Source organism: Mercenaria mercenaria, unplaced genomic scaffold (genome assembly GCF_021730395.1).
Source record: "Mercenaria mercenaria strain notata unplaced genomic scaffold, MADL_Memer_1 contig_3520, whole genome shotgun sequence".
Lineage (NCBI taxonomy): Eukaryota > Metazoa > Mollusca > Bivalvia > Venerida > Veneridae > Mercenaria > Mercenaria mercenaria.
The window spans coordinates 49,119-69,487 of NW_026461667.1; the positions used below are offsets into that span (position 1 = coordinate 49,119).

General features: G+C 33.1%; 1 long non-coding RNA gene across 2 annotated transcripts in view; it reads left to right on the forward strand.

Annotated features, from left to right (window-relative positions):
- LOC123538568 (uncharacterized) overlaps window positions 1-10,381 on the forward strand; it is a 32,883-nt gene extending 22,502 nt beyond the window's left edge. Inside the window, exons 7-11 of one of the 2 annotated variants that reach the window (XR_008369266.1) lie at window positions 389-441; window positions 854-1,060; window positions 1,755-1,889; window positions 7,341-7,550; window positions 8,056-10,381. This is a non-coding gene — a long non-coding RNA (uncharacterized LOC123538568). The other variant, XR_008369267.1, reaches the window with a different exon arrangement.
- The last annotated feature ends 9,988 nt before the right edge of the window (window positions 10,382-20,369 follow it).

A 20,369-nucleotide genomic window follows, 5' to 3' on the forward strand; every position in this document is an offset into this window, starting at 1 on the left:
GACCTCACTGGCTCCTCCACAAAGACGTATGACTTCCCAAAGTTGGTCTCCCATTAAGCTATATGTATTCTTCCAAGCGAAGAAACTTATTTCGTGAACATGACTATTTCGACTCATCAGACAGCTTGCATTTCCGCTATACGTTTTTTTTTTGCAAATCTATTGACTAGGTTGTGATCAAAGGTCAAGCTCATAATATATGTCTCAGTCAATTTATTTGAAGCATGAAATCCGAATAATGTAGAACAGCAAATTGGACAGTTTTGTATAAAACTGTACTGAGGGTTTAATGTCATTTGTATGTTGTAATTCAAAGCAATGCCGTCAATATGGTATTTCTATAGTATTGTACTTAGTCAGTCTTAGAACAAATGCGAAATTGTTTCAGACAAGAAAACAAAATCGGATGAGTTGGAAGAGCGAGGAAAACGGCTTTTAAAGGTAAATACGGCAAACTTTCTGAGGTTTTTCTTCAAGTTTGATAAACCGGTAGTGATAGCGTAACGTCGTTTATCCGGAAATCCTGGGTGATACCTGGAAATCTAATATACCATTTATTAAATGTTTAATAGTCAGCGGAACTGTTTTTCCCCATTTTAATTTTGACAATATATAGTGTTTGATTAAACACCTTTCATATTGATAACATAAAATAAGCAGCAATGTAAGGATTGAGATTACAATTGATAATTGGCAAATTCTGGTTTTCCGAGCTCATGTTTTTTAATTAATTTTATTAAGGTGTTGCTATGTTACGTGAAGAGTGTCAAAAATTTCATTTGACGTACATTGTTAAGTCTGAAAAATATAGCGTTGCAACAAATTTTGACAGAGTATTTTCAATTTGCAAAAGGAAAGAGACGTTGAAATTAGACGTCTGAGGGAGGAAACGGCGAGATTTGAAACTAAACAAATTCGCATACTTTGTATTGGACCAATGCATTCTGGAAAAACATGTTTCATTGATTCAATATCTTCGGCCTTACTGCGAAAGATTAGCCACAATATAGAAGGGCACGGTGCATCTGGAGGGCTAAGTAATTGTCCAAACACAAAAATGGTAAAACATCAGTAATATCTTAGTATTACTTCTGATTAACATACAATATTGAAATTATCTATAAAACGTTTGTATTGCAATATTTGGTTTGTAACAGCGGTCCAGTAATTTCTTTGCAAATGTTCTTTATATACATGTTCAACTTAATTTCATTTGAAGTATAATAACTGTAAATTTCCTTTTCAAACCCTGCATTATTACATTTCTACAATAACGTTACATTACTTTCATATTATTTTTCAGTATATTTGCAAACTTCTATACGATTATTCATATTGGCTTACAACATTGTTGAACTCTTAAATTAATTCTGCCTTCATAAAAAATTAAAACTATCGTCTGTCAACATTTAATTGTTATTAGGGAAAACATTGTAGTACTCAGTCACTAATCTATGACTACAGCTCAACTCTTTTTATCAGTTGTGCATTTTACAGTAAAAACCTTTGTTTTTGAAAATGTGTTCAAGCCACACAAGTTTTTAAAGCCACAGAATCACTACATCTTGTTTTATGTAAAATCATAAAAACTTATTAGAGTCCATTTGTCTGTTTGTCTGATAGAATTAGTAAAAAATGTCTGTCAAAAACCAAAATACAAAAGAGAAAGGCTCATGTTCTCATATTCTATAGAATGGATGAATGCAATATCAATGTTTGTTTATGTTTTATAGTATAGTTTTGTTCTGATTCAGTTTCAGATGTACAAAGTTGGAGACAAAAGAAGCAATGTATATTTTGGTGATATGCCCGGGCTCGAAAAAGCTGGCGGTATTACAACGGAAGATATACAAAACATTGTGGAAGGCAACATTCCAAAGAATTTCATTGTAACTTTATCTAGATTAATATCTACCTTTTCATAAGTCTTATCAATAAACGTATGATCGAACTTAAATTGTAAATTGTAACTCGTTTTTTTTAATAAACTGACACAACACTAGTTTAATGTTTCATTAAAATAATAAACTTCATATCTTTACCTGATCTAATTTTACATCTCCCGTGCTCCGAAAATCTTTATCTGACTGTTATTTTAAAATAATCACTATATTTCCTTACTCATATACTCACGTACACTGCCTTTTAATTTTTAGTTATCTCCTCTCGAGTACATTTTCATTTCCGAATTTTATAGTTTGTAGGCTATTAGTATTATGTATATATTTAACAAACTGTTCAGAGCAAGTATTACATATAGATGCTTTCTAGATATGGATGTATCAGATAACAGCCTATTTTGTAGTGAACATGGAGCGTTATTTTGGTGTTATATTTTGTGCTACATCAGTAGGTTAAAGCAAAATGAAAACCTTTCATATTTTTTCAAAGAAAGCAGCACTTTATAGAGTTCTGCGTTCTAGTTTCACTTTAAAATTACAATTGTTTGCATAATCATTTTATACTTAGGTCTACCATCATATTGTGGTTTAAATGCAGTACTACTTTGACAGAAGATTTTTTTCATTGCTCCCGTTTATAAGTGAGAGAGAGTTAGACCTGTCTTTAGTAATGGGCACCTCCCGACGAAAAGGAAGGATGGCTTAATCAAACCGTTGCTTGGTTTCAAAAATCGCTTAGATTAAATAATTATATAATTTCAATGCTTATCAACAGAAATTTCTGTTGAAGTATTTAAGTTTTAGAATTCATTGAAAATTTAGATAGAAATTCTGATCATACCGGAAATGATTGAGATGTCAGGATATAACAAAAGCAATCACTTTATATATTTTATTTTGAAAAAAAAGTTATTATAGTGTAATGTTTATTGAAAATTACTTACAACTAAACGGCGAGTTGTATCATCTTTGGTTGCTACAAATGACACGCGGACTGATTGCGAACAAGGTACAACTAAAAGGCGAGTTGTATCGTCTTTGGATGCTACAAATGACACGCGGATTGTTTGCGAACAAAGTACAATTAAAAGGCGAGTTGTATCATCTTTGGTTGCTACAAATGACACGCGGATTGATTGCGAACAAGGTAATTTTATGCGGGAATATCGGAATATTATTATTTATTTACATTTCTTGTGTTCACCAGGGTAACTGAAACCTACGATACGGGGTAGTGTCCTTTAGCCTTGTGTGTATTTTTCTAGTATGTATGACCAAATAGGGAACGTATGCGAAAACACAGACAGTGGTATGAAATATCATACCGACAAGTTGACAAATGAAACGTAAAGCAAACTATTCTAGTAGTTTAGATATAGCTACGGATTTTATAGATGCGACGGTAGCTCTTTTTTTTTTTCTTTTCAACGGCGCTTCATGTGACTCAAACGCAAAGACAGGACCTGAAGTTATATAGGAATAGCTATGTACAGGACGCCCGTCCTCGAGTCACATAATAAGACTCTTGACATGATAGAAGTGTATGCTTTACACTTCAAAATAGCTTTAACAATAATTTATGTACCACCTGTAGTCTTTTCGGTGAAAGTATAGAAAACATGCACGGCACTAATGTCAGCATTTTTTTTTTATAAAAGGGAAATCACAGCAAACTCTCTACATCGCTTGCCCTACGGATTCAGAACAAACTGATATTTAAAAGCTATGGTAGATCAAGTATAAAATTCAAAAAATAAATACGCATATCTTAAAATTTTGAACATTTGGCGCAGTTGGTAACATGATTTCATGGCCTATAATTTTTACCTTTTGAAATACTTTAGAGGGACAAGGGCATGAGGATTTTAAACAGATGACAATTTTTATTATTATGATACAGTAAATAGTTATTATTTAAAACGATATATATTAAAATCATATAAGGAACTAAAGCTGAATATGCTTGGAATCCGGGTTTTCAACATGACGATAGCAATGTTAAGCTTTTTATTGTTTTACAGAAGAAATGAAATATTTTCATTATTTTTATATTGCCTTGATGTCACTGAATTAATTCATTTGTACTTTTAAAACAAGATTTTTCTAGACATCCGACACAAACGTAATGCCTTTGCATTCGATCAATTTGGAGGAAAGCTGTATGAAAAGTAATTTAACAATAATTCAAATGCACATTAAGGTAGTTCTGCACGTTTGGATCGAACTATTTTTCTGTAGAATTTGATTCTGATTTTTAAAAACTTTGGATAATACCTAGAAACTTCAGCAAATAAAAAGGATAGGGTCGTGTGCTTGATTTTTTTGCTAGAACAATTTGAAAAATTTGGACCTCATGCAATTTTTCATAATGGAAGTCTGTGGGAAAATCATAACTATCAAAACATTTTTGCGAATAGAAATGTTCCTACAATGTAGATTTTTTTATGAAACTTCTCACGATTGTAAATAAACATAGTGTTTAGAATGTGGTTAAACAAAATGTATAGGTCAGTGGGGTTTTTTTTGAGATAATTTATATTAATGCAAATATGGGTGTAATTTTCTCAAATATCTTCTAGGGACGCTATACTATATTTTAGTTAAAAGATGCAACCCCAAAAGTTCCACTTGGTAAAGGGGATAAAATCCACTGCGTCTGTCTTGTTTTCGATTGCAAGTCTGTTGCTGCTGGATTACCGGCTGAAGTTACGAGAACAATACACACAGTCAAGGAATTTATGTCGGAAAAAATTAAGTTCAGATCCATTTATACTAGAGCATTAACGTATACCTTGAATAGCGATATAGAAATGACAAAGTGAAATCAAAGTTATTGACTCAAAAATATATGTATTTCTAGTATATGTGGCTGTCCGAGTGTTTTATGTTATATCGAATGCATAGATGGCATCTTTTTGCTATATTTAGAAAGTTCATAAACAGACAACATTACATTTTTGGAAAGGACTTTAAAATTACTGAATTAATAAAACAAACAAAACCACAGAATGTATAACTACGACAAGATATAGTCTACTGAAATGAACAGAATTTCTCCATCAATTCCTGAAAGAGGCTAGTGGTAACCCCAAAATAAGAACATTTTACTCTTGATGGGGACCTTATAAAATATTTTGTTGTTCAAAATTATTATATTTTTGTGTAGCTGTGGGAAAATAACCCCCTGTCACTGCACGATTAAGGTCATAAAATCAGTTTGAGGACTTATATCAAAATCGTGTGACATATCACTAAATCAGGGTATTTCAATAATCAATTTTATTTAGTGTGTAGATATTTAAACGATGTTTCCAAGAGTGTATAAGGTAATATTTATTCTGAATTTAATGAAAGATACATAATATTACAATTACTAGTATTGGATAAAAGTTTCAGTAGGTGTTAAACGATGATGCATTTATTTGATAATATGTCCAAAAGAGCGCTTAGTCATTGAATAAAGTCACTATATGGAGTTCAGATACAAAGAAATTATTTCGCATGGGCACAAGCTACATTTTCATTCAGGGTAAGTTATTTCGATTCTATTATGATATCAAGGGTTGTTACCTACATCCTTTGTGACATCCGCCTAATATTTGCTTTCCTTTTGTGGTATATTCTAATGCGCTATGTCGTCATACTTGTGTTATACAAAATGATTTTTCGCATAATATCACAAAGTTTCAGTTTTCTTTATTTAATAGGAACATAAATCGGTCAAACGTAATGAGTAATGAACAAATATAAAGATATACATTTGTCTCTTATCTTACCTTGAACATACCCGCGAAACAAAGTTGATATTAACAGTCTCCGGATTTCGTTTGCAAATCTGGAATTTTCGCAAACTCTGCTACCTTTTGTCTTTGACTTTTCTCTGATTTTTTACATTAAATGATAGGATAGTTTATACCTTAAAGAATGAATTCATGGGAGGATTTCAAAGTTGGTCCTTCCATGGGAGTATATTTCTCCCATGGGGTTTTTGCTAGCCCATGGGGGGTCCCGCGGGTGATTTTCTCCCACTTTACCAATTACGGGAGAAAACAAAACGTGTTTTTGTTTTTCTGAAATTTTTAGATCAAAATATTTTAACTCAGATTAATGATGTATACAATAAAAAAACTCTTCTGACATTATTTCGAGTTGAAAAACGACTTTGGAAGAAAAAAATCTCCCATATTCGTTATGGGAGGAAACCCCCCACTGGAGACTGGATGATTTTTGAAATTGCATTTAATGTTTCACTTTTTGCCAATTAATTATAATTTTATCAATATCAACTTAAATCTAACTTAAAGATGTATTACTGTGCGAAATAAAACCCCGCGAGTGAAAACCTCCCATTGTTTTAAATGGGAGCACATTTCCATGGGAGGTTAGAAAATAAATAAGAATAGATATTGTGACATTTTAACAGAACAAAACATCAGTATTTTATTTTAATACTAATATTCCAGTAACTTTTGGGTTTCTGCTCAGCGAAAATATTAGACATTATATAATTATACAATGCCACCGCCAAGATTAAACACAGGCCGCCTTGCTGGTTATGACCGTAGCATTGCGATCTAAACGATGTCACATAATTAGACGGGGTCATAAAACTTACTGAAGCATATACGATATATTTGACCTGACAAATATGCACCGTGGGACTTTTTTTAATCCAAAATATAAAAAATACAGGATATTACATGAAAATCTCCTTTTAAATTTAGGTTCACAATGAAAAACATATATAATTCTAACCCGATCTGCATCTGTCAAAATGGTAGTGTCAAAGGCTTAAATCATTATTATGCACTCTCTTTCTTATTTGAAATACCTAGTGTATCTCCATCAAATGTATTCTTCATATAGTTGTTAAAAGATACGATGCAAAGAAATCAACAATTTTCAATTAATGACATTATTAACAAAACAAACTTTGGACGATCAGTTTCATATGTTTTACCCTAGAATCAACTGTTCCAAGAGTTCGTTGTTTGAGATATGTGAAAGGAAATGGCCAATTATGTCTCTATGAGACCCGAACTGTTGTTAGATGTCACAATATCACATAAAAGTCGAAGATAAAAGATAGCTAAGTTTGCGAAAATTCCAGAGTTGCAAACTAAATCCGGAGACTGTTTATTGAAATGTATTTTGTGTGCCTTTTTTATGTATTGAAAAGGCGATTCAAAAGATACGAAAAATAAGGTAATGCTCACAACGAAGGCTTAATTTTATGAAAATTATAATCAAATTTCCGTAGGCGTTATTCAATATAAAAATGAACATACTAGGACGGGTATCTGCATGAAGCTAAATACATCGTTCTTGACGAAGATGCTGGAAACTGTATCTCGTGCTTTGCGATCTGCTGAATCTTGATTTGAAAAAATGAGTCGTCTTACATTTCAAAATTTAAATATGTGATCACTTTATCCCTAGATATTCCTTACATTGTGATTTTGACGAAGGGAGACGAACTAAGTGAGAACACACAGTTTGATAAACTTCTGGTGTATGAAAGCAAACACGTTAAAAGATGCATAAGGGCACTTAAGACGGAGTTTGATTTCAGAGAGAACATAATATTTCCAGTAATCAATTACATCCACGAAAGCAATGTTGATGACGCCGGTGACACTTTATTGCTAGGTAAAATGAGGCATTTGTTATCGATTTTACCAAAGAGTAAACACCTCTTTACAAAAGGCATGAAGCAAATTAACTTTTTCAGTGTAACAGCATCTGTAAAACGTGTTCTGTCAACAAAGGTTTCACTGTAATTTGAAGAATTTTAATATATCATTTAAAAATCTTTTTCTTTTTTGGTAAACCTATCAGCAAATATTATTTTCAAAAGTAGTTTTGTATGGGTTATAATGTAAGGAAACACTTGAGTTATCTGTGACGGTTTCAAAAATATTCATTGGAGCTTAGTTTAAAGATATATAACAGATCAGATAGAGTACCAGACGATTCAAAATGATCAAAAGAGTTGATAGAAAGACTGAATAGGCAATGCAGATACTAAAGTATATCATACTTTGACATACCGAATATGGTTTTACAAGCGGTAATCTGACTAAAAATCAATTATTTTTATTATTATTATTGTTATTATTATTTAAAAATTAACATTACTTTTCATTTGTTTCAGGTGCTCTGGACGAGATTTTAAAACTCGACCGGAACGATTTAGGGGAAGAAAGAGCGACAAAAATTATATATAACAGATCAATGAAAATGTAACCTCGGAATTTGTGAAAGCAATAACAATGTAACCTTGGAATTTGTAAAAGCAATAACAATGTTACCTTGGAATTTGTGTTTCAAGAAAGAAATTTGTCAACTATCATGTGTAAAATGCATTCTTGGTTTGCTATAACTTTTCTGTAACAGTGCATATACTTACACTTGACCATGTTGACAAGACTGGTTATTAAGATTCTCATCAGCTCATGCTTTTTTGAGTATGCGTCATCTGCCTATTTTGAAACATTTCAATGCCCAACGATTTCCCACTTTCTACCTAAGACAAACATTAGCTGCAACTATGTTGATGCATGTTGTATTTACATACATCAGACAATGATGTCACTGACAAGGCAATTTCTGCTTCAAAAGCTTTTTCTTTCAACTTCCTTTCAATAGCAAATATAATTTGGTACGTCCGTTGTAGTTGTTTCAGCTAAGATTTGACTATTTTACCAATATGGGAAGAAAAACGCAATTTTCTGAGCTGGTCAGTAGCAATTACTGAATAAAGTAGCCATGTGAAAATCTAACATTTGCCAAGAATTTTCAATATTTTTAGATGTATGGAAAATGTCAATTTAAATGTAAAACATGCATCATCACACTTACGTTTACTGATATAGAGGCACCATGGTGTATAAGTGTACTGCATCATGAATTTCATACGGTTTATGCTGATAATTTCAGGAATATTAATATCAAAGAAAAAGTAATTGATAAATTGACACTGCACTGAATTTTCCCTCTCCAAGAAAAACTTTTATTTCGACATGTCGTTGAGAAGTTGTTTTTTCTTTCTTGTTTTTGCTTAAAGTCACCTAACTTCCTTAAAGTACTCATTTTAGACGGAATTTGCTTCAGTGTGTCAGTCTTGTACTCCTCATGATTTCTCTTCACTGGAAGAGGCCTATTTTTGTTATTCATACTTAAGTATCATAACACTATACAATAAAATTATTCAATAAACGCTGAAAAGCAATGTGCAAGATAAATGTAGCACTACGACTTTGAAGCACAGAGTCAAGACACGAAATGAAAATCAAACAGAATTTTGGGAAGCCTGTTCCTATCAGAGAAAGTTGAGATAATTGGCATTGGGGTGTGGCGACGTCGGAAAGGGGGCCAAAACAATACACATTAATGGTATCAAAGTCACTGATAAATGTGTAGCATTTTGTTACTGGACTTCGTACCAGATTATTCTTGTATGAAAGTATGAATTATCCAACAATGGAAATATATTCATTGTAACAAGAGAACGGACACAATTGCGGATTGTTTTTTAATCAAAGGCTTCAGTAAATAAACACAAATGTACTACAAGTACTTAGTCCAGTTATATAATAAGTATTTATTCTCTTGATGCACAGGATAAGTGTAAATCATTTTCAGTACAGTGTTATTTCATAAACACACAGGTGATAAAAAAAGTAAACAAATAGTAAATGAAATAGTCACTATGAATATCTTTACATTTAGATGTGAATTATTGTTTGCTACTATAACAGCATTATAGTTGATGAACAAAAGCTCGTGCTAGTGCTGGTTCTCTGTAATTTGAGGTCATGACATTAATGTTCCTACCGGGGAAATTCAAATATTGGACTTTGAACAGTTAAGATTTTTCTTAAAATCTGTACATAAACTTTCTTGACAAATACTAATAAAATTAAATGTACTAAGATAAATAATACATACCAAAGAATATATGTGCATGTTTTATATTTTCATTTACGAGTTCTTTCGGGATTTTAAAATGGTTCTCCTACGTTTACTATGCATGCTTTATATAGAAACCTGTACCAATGCCTACTTCCTGTTTTAAATCCTAGTCGGGGGTTTAAAGATGTATCTAACTGCAATTGAATTATATTTGTTGATATAACGTGACGGTAATAGAATGTAATTTATATTTGGATGACATGTAATTATATTTATTTAAGGTGTGCATTTCATTTACTGTACAGTCACGAAAACAATACATTCATTCGCCAAATTTTACTAGGTTAGATGAAAGAATATAATGTTAGTTAATTACCAGAGTCAAGAAGCATATTAATATTGGCATTTTATAGTGTTAAGTACTACATGTATCAGCACAATATGGTGCCAGTACCTATGACCATAAATAGCCATTTCTTTATATTTGTATTACCATCTGGTAATCCTTGATAATCTTCTCTCACTCTGGTTTTTCAACAAAATTATTAAATCATAGTGTCACAGTTTGTTCCTACACGTTTAGTTTTTTATTTGAAGCAAGGTTTTAGTGTTGTCTATTGTCATTTGGGATCATGGCGTCTATTCAACATATGTTTAATAGAGTTCCACTTAAGCCGGTGCAAGGGGGCGTGAGAGGTGTTGCATATTTCATTACCTCTCATGAACAGACTCAATCAACCCGAGTCTGCTACTATTCTTCTTGCATTCTTTGATTTCAAAGGATCTTTTTACAGATTTTATTTAAAATGTAATTGATCAAGTATTGTCAACTTATTTAATCAATTGTTGATAGACTGAGTGACATTCTCTTTAAGAAGAAATTCTTATCCTCTAATTTTACTTACTGCAGTTATGCAACTTGAAAATGCCATAATTGAAGTTGGTTTTAGTACGTAATGAACATTTGCGAATTAAGACGATGTGGAAGTTTGACAACTAGGATGATCGAGTTTCACAATTATATAATCAAAGTCAAGTCAAGTCAAAACGTTTATTGGCTTAAACATATACATCTACATCGCAAAGTCACATATTTTGCGGTGTAAGACTAACATAAATACAAACGCATGTATAAAAAAGTATGACATAGATATGGTATGAGAACAAACATACACTGATAAAACAAGAATTACAAGTTTACAAAATATAACTATCAAAGATCTCAATTTGCGGAATCCCTCTTAACCGTTGCAAGATAAATAAATCTGGCTAATCATATTATATGCGACAGGGCAGGAATAATATGCCCGTAATAGTAATGAGGTATGGCTTATTAGTTTATGACCCAGTTTCGAATTTTACTTACATTAATTTTGATAAAATTGTTCCAGTAGAAAAAGACTCCTCTAAAGAGTTAACTATGTTTTTTTCTAGGATAACACCTCGTTGCCTATTTCAACCCCAGATAATCAAGTTTCAAACCAGATGTAGATATTATAAACTTAGTAAAACATTCTAACTAGTTGCACATTTAGTAAAGATCGAATACGACAACGTGATCCGTGCCCAGCGTTTTGATTATTATCCCCCGCCGATGAAGTCGGGAGGGACGTATTGAAATGGCGTTGTCAGTCCGTCCGTCCATCCGTCCGTCCGTCCGTCTGTCCGTCCGTCTGTCCGTCCGTCTGCAGCCATTACTCAGTAACTAGCAGGTAGAATTTCATGAAACTTGAAATAAACATGAACCAACATACTGCGATGATGCCGGTCATTTTATTTCTCAATTGGTCAATTTTCCTTAGAGTTATTGCCCTTTAATTGTTTAAAAATCTACAGATTTATACATGACAAACCAACCCATTGGTAGATTTTCATTAAACTTCTTCCAATATTTTCCATGATCATTAAGTATGAACATGTGAAGTTTTGTACCTATACCTGGTCACCACCTTGCCTTGGTCCCACCCCCTCCCCCTCCACCCAAAAAAAACAATGGGCGATATCGGTCAGTTAATTCCCCTGATTAAACAGGTGCGCGTATAGGTGGCGCTACATGCGAATAGGTCCTAGAAAAGTTTGATTACATTATTTACATTGTTATTCAGTCGCTGTCACTTCAAACTATATTAGTAGATTTGGAAAATATCCGATTATGTAATCAAAATTCAGCTGTTTATCCCTTGAGCAATTGAGGAAAGAGCTTTATTTATATTTATTGATACTCTGTGCCTTAAAAAATATGAGGCTAGCTGTAAGGACTGTTTTAAAGTGCATTTTCTGTGTGTCAGTTTAAATATGGACTGTATGATTGTTATGTTTGTTAACTGTGACAATAAATGCTTTTATTCAGCTTTAAAGTATTTTTCAATATTGAAATGCCTCCTTGGAAAATCATTTTATCATTGTGCAAGTATTCAGACTATATTCTTAGAATAAGAATCAATATACTAGACAGTATATATTCCTAAAGTTACAAATTAATCGGAAAGATCTGCATACACAGCTTAATGCAATGAGATCTTGAATAATATAGAAATTATAATAATAATTACTGTAAAATGTTAGAATATATATATGCCTTTGTGATAAGATGTCCCTTCAATTTTCCATCAGCTCAATTAAATTATTATATGTGTTTTCTCATATATTTCATGAAAATATCATCCATGAAGCATAAATGATCTCTATTGACAAGTTGACATACCACCTGTTAATTTAATTTTATGTTGCTGCCTCTTTAATTTTCAGTCAATTCAAATTCACAGTAACTTGCCCACATAAAGTTAAAATATAAATCTTTACATTTAATAAAAACACCCGTAGGATTTTTAATACACAGACCACAAATTTGTGAAGCTTTAAAAATAAAAACAAATGTGAGACCTTTTAGACATTATTTCAAATTGCAATGTATTAAGAAAACTTATTATACACATAACATTAACATCTGACCGATATTTAACACATAAGTGGGAGCAGAGTGTTAAGTCTGCTTCAAGGACATATTCTTGAATTTAACCCAATAGAGTTAACAGGACACATGGCATGCACATTTTTATGATAACAATCAGTATGCAGCCGGTGGATAGGAAATTTTATGCAAACTAAATGTTCCCAGAGTAACCATTGTCTATTTGGAACAAAGCTTCCATTCAGGGGTAAAATTTAACAATATTTTCAACTAGCTACTAGCTAGCCCCACTTTGCTTATAAATTATACGGAAATGTGACTCGCTTAAATTAATGCTAAAATAATAATTTCAGTTATATATTACTAGCCAGCATTTTGAAATGATGAAAATTTTACAAGGCTTTTAATTTTATGTTAAAAACAGAAGAAACAGCTATATAAATAGATTATATTGATAAATTACATGATTAGAATTTTTTTAAAATGCTTTAATTATTTTTTTTTATTCAGCTATCAAATGCATGAAAGGTTAAGAAAAAGAGTTTAACACTATGATAAAAGCCGAGAGTACACCGCATGATAGGACCTATTCGCCCGTAGCGACACCTGTCAAATCATTTGGGAAGATAACTCAGCGAATGCTGCCATTCCTTTTTATTATTTTGTTTTTCAAACCTTCCATGAATATTTATTAGCATGCAGGATTGTACCATTCCCCCACCTCACTATCCACTCGATCTTGCTCACCACCCCATCATGCGTCTCAATCCCCCGCCCAGTTTTTTTTTTTTTTTTTTTCATTTTTAATTTTCCATCAATATTTATAATCAACAGGTGAAATTTTGTAACCTCATCCGGTCACCACCACTGCCCCCCTCGCCGCTGCCCCACAAAAAAACCCTGTTAAAATTATTTTTTTTTTGACTAATGAAGTTATTTGCTTCTTAGTAACATTAAACTAAACTTTTTGACAGAAATATTTTTTTGCCATTCCTCACCTCAAGCCCTTTCGGCGGGGGATACCAATTCATCGAATTTGCTTGTTTTAATATTAAAGCCAATCCCTTTATATATAAATGACAGATCTTAATATATGAATAGACTGACAGACAACAAAGTGATACCTTTGTGTCACAAGCTGACACAACCCAAAACCAAAATATGTACGTTCATGAATATACTACGGCCCTTTTCAGCCAAGGTTAAGTCAGGTGACGCGCTAATTGACGTACAACTGAGTTCAACGTTTTTAACTTAACTTTACTGTAGTAAATGTCACACATTTTTAAAAACTTCTCAAAATACTTTCCTTTTACATTAATACATTTTGCCAACGGGTTAATTACCCAGGGTAGAAGTGAATTACGATAATTATCTTTGGGAAATCTGTTCAGCACATTCAACACTTTCTTACGAAGTTCTGAAAATGACTAATTCATCTTTACACCCCGCAATTCATGTTTCAGTGTCGGAAACAGGTAAAAGTCATTTCACGAAAAATCTGGTGAAAAAAGGATGATAATCCTGCAAATTAATTACTACATTTTCTATGTGACTTGTGCTCGCTTTCGAGGTGTGGGGTGGCGCATTGTCATGATGCAGCATAAAATGGTCCAACTTTTCCGGGCGTTTCTGAATCCAGCGTGTTGCAATTTTCTCATATTTAACTTTTTCAAGATTGTATGGACAATTTCATATGACAAGATTAGTTTATTGCACAGTTCTCTGACATTTCCTCCTATCACTGTTTATGAGATCTTTCGCCCTTGTAACGTTCTTCCGTGCGTCGACATCACATTCCGGCCACTCCGTGGTAAATCATACGCATTTTCCCAACAGTTGTTAAATCAGTCAGACCATACATAAATTCTTGCTTTTGACATTGAACGATCACTAAAGGTACCCTGTATTTCTTGCACAACTTCATTTTTCCTTTTTCTCTTCAAAACTAATAGAGCAAACCTTTGATCTTCCGCCATTTTACTATATCACGGAACAGTTACACGTGCAGGACGTAACATATGACGTCACAACTCGTGCCTGACGTCATCGCCCGACTGGTTAGTGTTAAGTGACCATAATTGTTAATTTTCACCAATGTACCGTTGCTAGAATTAAACTGTAACGGTTTGAACTTACGTGAAAATGGTGAAAAGTATTCAAAATGCCCCACCTATGCATATTGAGCGTTACCTTAGCAGCTGTAGATTTTAGCATTATATTAGTATAAATCTGAAAATTTAGCGATATATTGCTTATATATGTACCTACTTCTGTCTTAAGTGTGAGACAGACCGATATGATAATAAAAAAAGTTATGAGCATTTTCCCGTTATATATTAATCACCCCTCGTACTTGTACAGTCATGTTGTATGAATACTTAGTAATAAGCTGCCATAATTATTAAAGTAGGAACTATTGGCCACTTAACAGATGACGGGAAATACCGAAGCATCTGTCAACTGCAGACAAATCCTGTCAGTCGACAGAAGAACAAATCTAAAACGGATAGCTGTTAATAACTAAGCTAAAAGCAAATTCTGTTGCGGATCCATTTAGCAAATAGCAACACTATTCTGAGTAAGTGCGAAACCCAGGCATGTCATTTGACAAGCATAACAGTACAAGTAAACTCGGATTGCCAGCACCTTATGGGCAAAACCTAGAAATGCATCATGGAAACTGAGCATACGCAACAGATTACTAGATTAAGCCAGTCCAATTACATATAGTTACAATAACGGAAATCAACCGTATTTGCCCCATTACCGACGGGAATGAAGCCGGGGCCCCAACGTCAATCACTGATTACTGCAAAAATACTGAATTTAAACATTAGTAATGGCGAATTTTGTAAGACTGATTTGCTAGACCCTCATCTATAAGAACATTTTTTCCGCCGATAAGTGACAAGGCAATGTGGACACAGTATATTCATATAATTTTCACCAAATAATTCTTACACAGTTCATATGCAAACTAGAGCTTAAGAACTGTACACAAATTAAACGTACGGTGCCAAATTTTTTCTGAATAAACTGACAAAGTTGTGATAAAATATTGATTTTTTTTTGTTGTTCTTGGTGTAACTATACCATAATAGTAATTGTCTTTTCAAGTGATAACATTTCGGTCTTTGATGTAATATTTGAAAAGTGAATGCTGTTTACGACGCCCATTTATGCTGAATATGCGTATTGTTCACAATCGATTTAATTAAATTTTGTTTATCTGCCTTATTTAAAAAAAAAAAGGGAAAAAAAACTTTGAAAAGAACTCTGAGAGAATAGCAAGACCTCGTTGTATCAGAAATATTGCAAAGATGATACGATTACTAGGTATAAATAACTAATATTACAGGTAATAGATTATCTTTAGTATATCAGCGCAGTGAGCTTGTAAATGTAGCAAAGACACTTGTCTCTGATATAGTTAACCTTCTTTAAATACTTAGTTGGACAGATTAACTTAAAGGAACTCTTAAAATACAAGACTGGTTATATTTGAAATAAAAAGTTCGAACACATACCTGAACAATGTTTGTCAATGAGTAACTTAACTTGAAAATACCGCTGCAAGAAAGTCACATTTTCTTCAGTAGAAAAACTTACTGTATTAGTTTTTACTTGAATCATCGCTATTTAGTTTTCCTATACTGGTACTGATGATAAACCCGGACAGATGATAAAGTCGACCACCTTGGAAATATTTGATTGCAATCGGTTATTTATAAAATTCAACACACCATCTGATAGTTTCCATTTACAACACCAACTGGTGTAAATAAAAACAAAATTGGTAAATATTCTGTATAAATAAATGACTTACATTTATCTGTATAAAAAAAATTATCCAAAATTACTGGGAAGAGGGTGTTTTTTTGCGCATGCTCACTGTCGCCACATGAAGGCCTGACATTGGGTCACTTTTCATTACTTGATCAGGAATGACTGTTGCAGCTTTTTGGGGAAAGTTTCAATATAATACTACGAAGAAAATTTTGTAAATGACGAAGTGTTCGAATTTATCATCAGTCAACCTGCTTACAGTCCCCATTTTACAAACCCCTTTCAGGGCCTCACTTCGTGTGAGTTTGCTAACTAAATATAAATTTGAATTATGTAAAGTTTTCAGCAAATGTTAAGCTTTATTTTGATACCGACCATTGATTACAAATTGCAGAAATAAAAAAGTTACAGGTAAAAAAACTCATTTTCTGTTCGGGTTTATCATCAGTACCAGTACACTCTTAAGGGTAACGGCAAACACTACTGACATGCTCAGTATTAAAACTAACCATATAATTATCGGTCACAGAACATTTAGAACAAAGTAAAAGATTCTATTCAATCGTTATTAACACAACAATCACTATATGTCGGTATGCAATGATACACACAATTTACACAAAACGTGTTTTGGAGAGAATAGTCTTTACATTCCTGTTGGCCTGCTCTTTTAGGTTCATCCGAGATCAGCATAGGAGAACAAATAGAGCACGTACGACTATATACTGTGCAAAAAGCGATATATATACACATACATTTGACAGTTCTTCCTCATGCTAAATTACTTATCTGTTGATAGGAAAAGTATATTGCAACGGCACAGTAACAGGTTTTACGGTCTTTTCTATTCTGAGACCGAACTTAAGCGGTGGTCTAGAGGGTAAGGGGTCGCCGGCTCAATTTAGGTGTCCTGGGGTCCAGCTCCACTATAATCTTGAATTCGATTACATTTTCTAAGAAGCGGACACGAGAGTAAAAAAAGCCAGAAGCTTTCATCACGGTCGCATTAAAACAATGTATAAGCGAAAGACCTTAAAATGAGGTAAAACGACTTTGGTTAAAACAAATTATCACCGAATTCCAGTTTTTCAAATGTATTAAATTAAAGTGTTATTGTTGATCAACGGACTTTGAATTAAATGAAAATAGTGTCATACCTTTATAAAGTGTTTGTTTGTAATGCATTTAACAACAATGTAACAAAAAGTAAGTTCCGTTATGCAAATCGGGCTATTCAACATTTACAATGTACATGTATAAGTACTAGTGCTTACTTGTTGTCTGAAAGTAACTTGTAACTTTCCTATCTAGTATGAGATAGTGTACGAATGGCTTACGACAAGTTTTCCTATGTCTTATCCTCACCTTGAAGCCTGACCTGTCTGATGACTGAACTCGTAAAATCTAATTATTACCGTTTGTTTGACACCTCTTAGTAAGTACATGAACACTGTGAGAAATCACAAGATAAAAATAATCTTTTATGCAAAATAAATGTACGAATTATAAGGGATAATGTTAAAGCAAATATTGCTATAATTCTAAAATATATCATATCTTATGTCACAATAGATCTATATAGATTTCAATTACAGTCACCTTCTGGTTATCCAGACAACTTGAAGTAACCGAGACTTCTTATTTACTAAAGTGTTTGTAATAACAAGAAATCAATCATCATTGTAAACTAAATAATTAGTAACTTTCATTAGTCATATGTTAGGCTATGTTTAAATTTCAAATCTTATCATGGTAGGAATTATTATTTATGTTCTTTAAGTATCAATTTGGGTTAGAGATTATTTTGTTTGTGTGATTCCCTACACTGGCTTTGGCGACTTAAAATAAGTATATCCAATAAAGGATTCTGTATCACGATTTATTGAAATATCTCACTTGTAGATTGTCCAACAGAGTTATATTGTGTGTAATTTCTTTTTTATATAAATGATTGTTAGGGTCTTCAGCTATTTACTATCTACAAATATTCTAAGATCTTACGCTTTCAATTAGCAATTACCGCAAAAAATGTCTCCACCGCTGTTTAAGTCACCAAATACATAAATATGCAATGCATATTACCAAATACACTCATATATCTTATCAGAAAAAGGTCGTTAATAGGTATACGTTATGATTGTTTATCAATTATTATAACATTTGTTTTTAAATTTTGCCCTTGCAGAATAGCCGATGGAAAAAGTTGCCATGGCAAAATACTACCGTAGTCTTCATGGCAAGTGTTCTTAAAATATTGAAATTTCAAATATTTTTAAGCGTCGTATGTATTTTAACATTCCATAACTACTCACATGACTTATAAATCTAATATTGAACGTTTGAAACATAAAGATTTTTTAGTCACAGTATTTGGAGAAAAGTAACATTGAACTTAGAAATCATTTCATACAGAATTGCACTGTAATGCAGAGAGAGCCCGCCTGCAACGTTTGCGAAACATGTGTGAAGACAAATGTTCATTGAATTCCATTGCTAGTTTGCAATAATAATAGATAAGAAATGCCATGACAGGAGAAGTTTTGTGTAAAATAAGTGAATTGAACTTCCAAACTACATGTGTCATAAGTCAGTAAAAGTGCAAGTAGGACTTTCATATTTTTGTATCATATTTTTGATACCGTATATAATCATAATTGTTCCTGCGTGAAAGAAGTTTAATACTAAGCATAATTCAAGTATCAAATAAAATGGAAAGTTAAAATACTTTTTCTGCACACTTAGCATTACATAGTGTAGTAGTGAAACTTGGAAAACCTATGCCGGTCAGGAGATCAAACTCAACGCCTACCACATGAGATGCCTTCGTCGTATCCTAAACATCTCATGGAAAGACAAGGTTACAAACCAAGATGTCTTAAGCAAGGCAAAGTCCACCTCCATCCTGTCTTCCTAAGTCAGAGACGCTTGCGCTGGCTAGGTCACGTTCGTCGCATGGACAGTGGACGCCTTCCAAAAGACCTACTGTACGGTCAGCTTGAGCACGGCACTCGCCCAGTAGGCCGACCGTATCTGAGATTCAGCGACGTTTGCAAGAGAGACCTAAAGCCAGCACAGATAGAAACTAAATCTTGGTAGGACAGGGCGCTGAACAGATCGTCATGGAGAGAAGATGTCGCTTCTGGTGTTAAACGGGCAGAGGAGGGGAGAAATGAGAAACATAGACTGAGGAGGATGAGAAAGAAGGCTTCATCGAGTTCTGCAGAGCAATCCCACTTCATCTGCGATGACTACAGTAGAAACTGTCAGTCCAGAATAGGACTCTTCAGTCATCGCAGACGTTGTTACAGTTCAAGCTCTACCAGGCGCAACCCATCGTCTTGAGAGACAAACGGAGGCCAAAGAAAGAGAGAGCATTACATAAATCAAACTTTTGAAGAACCTTTTCTCAAATAAAATATATGTTTACAGAAGAATGCTAAGAGAAAGAATTTTTTTCTTAGGCTATGATTTTGTTTGATTCGACCCAGTGCCACTTTTATAGCACAGTTCAGTAATGCGGTGTTAAAATATGCCAGTGTACCTGAATTCTGACCAGTACTAACATTTCTGCAAGTGACTGATAATTTCCCTTACATGACTCTGATATGAAGGACAAATGACTTTAGAGGTTCTTTTATCTTTCAAAACACAAATGCGCAATACCAAGATGCGAAGCTGAAATTCAAATTCTTATTTTGCTTTACCTGCTGAGTTTGGGAAATACACATGTACAAAGCCTTTGCAAAATCATTTTTCCAAATATGCAAAAAATATAATTCACAACCTTTAATCTAAAAAGAAGAGACGAATAACAACAAAATACGATTATTCAAGTAGTATATTTCTTCATTTCT